Source organism: Brassica napus, unplaced genomic scaffold (assembly GCF_020379485.1).
Source record: "Brassica napus cultivar Da-Ae unplaced genomic scaffold, Da-Ae ScsIHWf_1622;HRSCAF=2238, whole genome shotgun sequence".
NCBI classification, from domain to species: domain Eukaryota; kingdom Viridiplantae; phylum Streptophyta; class Magnoliopsida; order Brassicales; family Brassicaceae; genus Brassica; species Brassica napus.
In genome coordinates, this window is record NW_026015038.1 from 10,001 (window position 1) to 17,500 (window position 7,500).

Genomic DNA, 7,500 nt, shown 5'->3' on the forward strand with positions numbered 1-7,500 from the left:
ACGAGTGGAGGAGTAGGTTGGTCCGAAACTTTCAATCAACTCGCTGTCCAGTGGATTACAGACGCGACATTGCGGTTCACTTCCTGGAAGGGGACGCGCATAACTGGTGGCTTGCAGTGGACAAGCGCACCAATGGGAGTCTGGAAAGTTTTGCGGACTTTGAAGTTGAATTCAACCGCAAATACTTCCCTGCTGAGGCTTGGGATCGTCTGGAAGCTCAGTTTCTAGATTTGGCCCAAGGCCGCAGGACCGTACGGGAGTACGAAGAAGAGTTCAACCGGCTCAGACGGTTTGTTGGAAGAGAGCTGGAGGACGAGGCAGTCCAGGTCCGTAGGTTCATCCGAGGCCTAAGGCCCGAACTGAAGACCCATTGCTCGATCCGCACTTTCAACACCGTCGGAGAACTGGTGGAACGGGTGGCTTTGCTAGAGTCTAACTTGGCTGAAGAAGCTAAGCTTAAGGCTAAGTCACAGTCTGGCCCGTCGGGCAAAACAAATGATAAAAAGAGGAAGTGGGACCAGGTGGACGGAGGTAAGACCTCTGGTGGCCGACCTACATGTCCCAAGTGTGGAAAGAATCATCCCGGTGAGTGCTGGAAGGCCATGGGGGCTTGTGTGCGATGTGGCAGCATGGATCACACGATCCAAAACTGCACTCGACCAAACCGATTCTCAGACCAGTCCAGTGGCAGCGGCTCCGTGACTTGCTTCCTATGTGGCAAGACTGGACACTACAAGTCGGATTGTCCTAAGCTACAAGGAGGACAAGGGAAGGGCCGTGGAGACACAGGCAAGTCGACCCAGAGTAGGCCGACCACAACACCAAGGGTGTATGAGCTGTCCCGGGACGACGGCGCTTCTGGATCGTTTGATTCGATCTCTGGTAATTCCTAAATTTTTCTTTTTACATTCAAGTAGAAAATGCTTGGTATGGAACCTAGAATGTCTAGGGGATTCTGATGAGGGTCTCTGTTAGGAACCCTCATGATTGGTGGTGTGGAAACCCACGTACTTTTCGACACAGGGGCTACACATAGTTTTGTGAGTCCGGGACTGGTCGGAAAGGGTCTGTTCTGTCTGGACGCTGGAGATAATTTTGGGATAGTGAGGGCGGCCGGAGGGCAAGCCATGAACTCACTAGGTCTCATGTCAAATATCCCAGTGTCAATACAGGGAAAGGTATTCCCTGTGGATTTGGTCTGTGTCAACCTAAAGAATCACGAAGTGATCCTAGGTATGGACTGGTTGGGAAAGTATCGGGCCACTCTCGATTGCCATAGAGGTCGTGTGCAATTGGAGACTGGGCTTCGACCGATCCAGTACCAATGTCTGTGTCCGGCTCAAGAGAAAGTAGTGGTTTCAGCAGTTCGAGCGATTCGGATGTTGGAACAGGGTTGTCAGTCCTTTTTGGCTACAATTACAACTACAGAGCCGGGCAGTTCTGTCTGTCTGAAAGACCTTTCAGAGGATTCGTTGGTGTCGAAGTTCCCAGATGTGTTCCAGGTACCTCAGGGTGTCCCCCCTGATAGGTCGGATCCATTTACGATTGAACTAGAGCCAGGGACAGCTCCGCTGTCCAAGAGTCCGTACCGGATGGCTCCGGCCGAGATGGCCGAGCTAAAGAAGCAATTGGAAGAATTGCTTGACAAGGGGTTCATACGGCCAAGTAGCTCCCCTTGGGGTGCACCAGTCCTCTTCGTGAGAAAGAAGGATGGTAGCATGCGTCTGTGCATCGACTATCGAGGGTTGAACAGGGTCACTGTGAAGAACAAGTACCCGTTGCCCAGGATAGACGAACTGTTGGATCAACTCAAAGGAGCCAAGTGGTTTTCCAAGATTGATTTGGCTTCAGGGTATCATCAGATCCCTATAGAGCCAAATGATATTAGGAAGACGGCATTTAGGACCAGGTACGGTCATTACGAGTTCGTAGTGATGCCGTTCGGTCTGACCAATGCACCTGCCGCTTTCATGAAAATGATGAACAGCGTGTTCCGAGATTTCTTGGATGAATTCGTGATCATCTTCATTGATGATATCCTAATTTATTCCAAGGATGAGGAATCTCATAGGAAACACTTGAGAGCCGTGCTGGAACGATTACGAGAACACAAACTCTATGCTAAACTCAGTAAATGTAGCTTTTGGCAGAAGAGTATTGGGTTCCTCGGCCATATTGTTTCCGATCAGGGCATCTCGGTGGATCCAGAGAAGATCAGGGCAATCAAGGATTGGCCCCGACCACGCAGTGCTACGGAAGTCAGAAGCTTCTTAGGGCTGGCAGGTTACTATAGAAAGTTTGTGAAAGGATTCGCAAGCTTGGCTCAGCCTATGACGCGGTTGACTGGGAAGGACGTTAAGTTCACATGGGCTGAAGAGTGTGAGGAATGTTTCTCCGCACTTAAGAACATGCTGACTAGCGCACCCGTCCTAGTGCTTCCGGAGGCCGATCAACCATATGTGGTCTATACGGACGCGTCCATCACTGGACTAGGTTGCGTATTGACCCAGCATGGGAAAGTCATTGCCTATGCGTCCAGGCAGTTGAGGAAACATGAGGGAAACTACCCCACCCATGATCTCGAAATGGCTGCGGTAGTATTCGCCTTAAAGATTTGGCGATCATACTTGTATGGCGCCAAAGTTCAGATACTTACGGACCATAAGAGTCTTAAGTATATATTCACCCAGCCTGAGTTAAACTTAAGGCAGAGGAGGTGGATGGAATTCGTAGCTGACTACGATTTGGACATCACCTACTATCCGGGAAAGGCTAATCTGGTAGCAGACGCTTTGAGCCGGAAGAGGGCTGATGTATCGGCCGAACGGGAGGCGGACGACCTGGACGGTATGGTCCGTGCTCTGCGGCTGAATGTGCTGACTACGACAACCGAAGCTTTGGGGTTGGAGGCGGTTAACCAAGCCGACCTGCTTACTCGAATCCGGTTGGCTCAAGGTCAGGACGAGAACCTGAATAAGGTTGCTCAGAATGATAGGACGGAGTACCAGATCGCAAAGGATGGTACCATCCTAGTAAACGGTCGGATCAGTGTTCCTAATGATAGGAGTCTAAAGGAAGAGATTATGAGGGAGGCTCATAAGTCCAGATTCTCGGTTCATCCTGGTGCGACCAAGATGTACCAGAACCTTAAGAAATTCTATCATTGGATCCGTATGAAGGCAGATGTAGCGGAATGGGTGGCCAAGTGTTCCACTTGCCAACTCATCAAAGCAGAACATCAGGTGCCTAGTGGGTTATTACAAAGCTTGCCTATTCCGGAATGGAAATGGGATCACATCACAATGGACTTTGTGACCGGGTTCCCTACCACGAGGAATAAGAAGGATGCGGTTTGGGTTGTGGTAGATCGACTAACCAAATCAGCACACTTCCTGGCTATCAAGAAGTCGGATGGGGTAGATCAGATTGTACGTAAGTACATTGATGAGATCGTCCGACTACATGGTGTGCCGGCAAGCATAGTCTCGGATAGGGATTCAAGGTTCACATCTTACTTCTGGAAGGCTTTCCAAAAGGCCTTAGGAACAAGGGTGAACATGAGTACAGCCTATCACCCACAGACGGATGGACAGTCTGAACGTACGATCCAGACATTGGAAGATATGTTGCGAGCATGTGTTCTAGACTGGGGTGATTCCTGGGAGAAACATCTACCTCTGGTAGAATTTGCTTACAACAATAGTTTCCATAGTAGTATTGGCATGTCGCCATACGAAGCTCTGTATGGGCGTCCATGCAGGACACCCTTATGCTGGACCCAAGTTGGGGAACGCAGCATGATTGGTCCGGAGATTGTCGAAGAGACAACCGAAAAGATCAAGTTCTTGAGGGACAAGATGAGACAGGCACAAGATCGCCAAAAGAACTATGCAGATCGAAGAAGGAAAGATCTCGAGTTTCAAGTAGGTGACTTGGTGTATCTCAAAATGATTACCTTCAAAGGACGAGTCCGAATTTCCGGGAGACGGAAGTTAGACCCGAGATACTTGGGGCCGTTCAAGGTCATTGAAAGAGTTGGGATGGTGGCCTACAAGTTGGACTTACCGGCCAAGATGGACGCATTTCATAATGTGTTCCACGTCTCCCAACTTCGGAAATGTTTGACGGACCAAGACATCGCTCTTCCTGCCATTCCAGACGATCTTGGTAAGAACCTAACCTTGGAAACGAGGCCAGTTCGAATCATAGATAGGATGGAAAAAGCAACAAGGAAGAAGACGGTCCAGATGGTCAAGGTCGTCTGGGACTGTAATGGTCAGGATATAATCACTTGGGAGACCGAAGCTAGAATGAAAGCAGAGTACCCAGAGTGGTTGGACCAGTTTGTTTCCGAGGAAGCATTCGATTCGGATTCGAGGACGAATCCATCCCAAGGGGGGGAGACTTGTCACGCCCCCAATCCTGAATAGGATTGTTGGGACGGCCATGGTTCGAGGAAACGTACAAGCCAGTCTTGAGACATCAAGGCAAGCGTTCCATGGTCGAGAAAGAAGGTTAAGGATATAAGGAAACTTAGACTTAACCTTATACGAGCTAAGTGTCAGCTAGGACGAGTAAGACGGTAGCTAGGACGAAGTGGACGAGTAGCTCGGCCAGCTCAAGGAAGCTAGGTTCAGTTCACTCCAGCTCAGTCCCTACTAAGTCAGCTCCACTAGCTGGACTACTAGCTCACTCAGCTGAGGCAGCTGAGTGTCAGCTCATCTCAGCTAGACGGACTGTCCGGGCTTTAGGCCGATGGTCCGGGTCTGGGTCAGTGGCGGGCTGGGAGGTCCGGCCATGAGGCCATGGGCTGTTGGGTCCTTGGGCAAGGCTGTGGGCTGTGTCCAGGAGGCCTGGGGCGTGGGTTGGGCTTGTGGCCGACCCCAAACCCAATCAGAAAGGGCGAAGGGATGCAAGTGGCCGAAAGGGGGCAACTCTTGGCCGATGGTGCCCATTCGCTAGCAAGTCGTGCCTGTTCGTGGGGCAAGACTTACCCCCTCGTTTTCTATAAATATGGGGGCTCTCTGGTCGATTTCATTATCCAATTCCAGAGTAAAATACTCAGAGAAAAACGTAGAGAGAAAGAAAGAGAGAAAGAGAGAGTTCCGGCCAAGAGAAAGGCCGATTGTGGTGGTGTTGTGTTCCGGCGACTCTGATCGTTTGAGAACTAACTCCGGTCAAGAATGGGAGATCAAGACAAGGAGAAGAGCATGGAGAACCCAGACGTGGTTCACAAGGTATGTGATGGGCCGTGGCTCCATCAGACCGAACGGACGGTCCATGCGACCGCACCGCGGCTCTGGTCGGTTCCTAAGTCCCATCCGGCTCTCCTTATCTATTTCAATTCGTTTCTCTTCTCTTCTCTCTGGTTAAACACGAAAGGTTGTGTTGGTTGAGTCCAAGGGACACGTCCCTAGGCTTTGGCCGAACATAACCAGACCGCTAGCCTTGACACGGGTCGGTTAGACGGATGATCCGATCGCACCAAGACTGGGCGGTTAGGACGAACGGTTGGGAATGACCCAAAGGGCACGAGTTGTCAAGAGTCATGAGTGTTCAAAGGTTGTGAGTTGCCAAAGGGTGTCAGGGACCAAAAGGTACGAGTTACCAAAGGTTGCGAACATCAAAAGGTACGAGAACCAGGAGGCACGATTGGCCAAAGGGTGCATGTTCCAAACGGTGTCTTTCGGGACAGGTTAGGACCGATCCTTATGGATCAGCCTATGGCTTGTCTAGTTAAGACAAGGTCACGGTTTGTCTAAGCCAAGGTAGAGTCGCAAGGTCTGACCGGTTGCTAAGCCTTCCGGATTAGGCTTGAGGCTTACTAGGCCGATTGGATCCAGGCCTAAGGCCGGATCAGGTAAGGGAGTCCGTTGGGCCATTGAGCCGGACTCCATTGGCCGGTCGCACCTAGATTCTATCCGGATAGACGGATTGGTCTTTGGGGACGATCCGGATCTGTTCGTGTGTTCTGTTATCTATTCTGGACTATCTATCTGATTCTAAGTCAAGGGGTGGTTGGTTGAATGACTTAGGATACGGTAGGTAGGTTCATACGTTTTATGATTATGTTGACTGAGGTTTATCTAAGTTCTAGGAACCAAGCCAAGCATTGTAGAATCAATCCGTTCTATTCTCGGTTATGATTAATGCTTATCTGGTTGTGGTTTCAGGAACTAAGGATGGTTCTGGTCAAGCCAAGGAGCCGTGAAGGCTCGGTCAGTGAGAGGCTGTGTAACGTGTGGTTAGATGATGCTAGGGATGAACTAGTGATTGTCTATGAGACTGTTAAGAAGTTGTGTATTGAATCTCATGTTTCTAAGTAATACAAAGTTTATACATTGTTATTCCGCTGTGCAATCTGTTCCTTTGTTTATGAACCTCATATTCGAATATGACTTAGTAACTAATAGACTTAAAAATGGATCAAACAAGCAGAGAAATTAATAAGTAAGCCTGCGGACTCCATCAGGTCGAGAGGCCAGGGTTCGGGTCTTACAAGAATCCTTTGCAGACGACTTAAATACACGACGGGGTATTGTAAGTGGCAGAGTGGCCTTGCTGCCACGATCCACTGAGATTCAGCCCTTTGTCGCTAAGATTCGACCCTCCCCCTTTCCAATCACATGTTCCTCCCCAAAACGTTAAAAAACAAAAACCCAAAAAAAATTCAAGTATATAAGAAGATCCCGTCGGAGGTTCGAGATTTTTACTTGGTGAAATTCACTCTCAACCTAATATTTCAGATTGGCCGATGAAATACAGCCCGCATGTGCACAAGTCTCGGCCAAAAGCATCCTGACGGGAGCATTAAAACCCAAAGAGTTAATTCATCCCTTCAGTACGCTTGCCCATCAATACGCTTGGTCTCGATCATACCAAGGAAAAATGTTAACACTTGGTTGGATGATGGAAAGTCGAGCCAGCATAAGTACTACTTGGACCAATCAGACTTACTTGGACAGTCCAGTCCATCAAAACTCGAGTTTATGTCCAGATCAGTACACGGATCAGTCCACGGGAAGGGCCAGCATGCTGATATGTGTACTGACATGGTGCATCAGTTGTCCAAAATCAGTACACGGACAGTCCACGGGAAGGGCCAGCATGCTGATATGTGTGGTCAGCATGCTGATATGAGTTCAGTACACGGATCAGTCCACGGGAAGGGCCAGCGTGCTGATATGTGTACTGACATGGTGCATCAGTTGTCCAAAATCAGTACACGGACAGTCCACGGGAAGGGCCAGCATGCTGATATGTGTGGTCAGCATGCTGATATATGTTCAGTACACGGATCAGTCCATGGACAGTCTGTGTGTGCTAACGGACAGGCACGGACGTCCTGTGTGTACTGAACAGACAGCCCACGTGGGCCAAAATCACCCGAACAGTCCACAGGAAGGTCCAGCATGCTGATATGTGTACTGACGGACGACCACGGACGACCACGGACGTCCTGTGTGTACTGACGGACGGCCACAGACGTCCTGTGTGTAC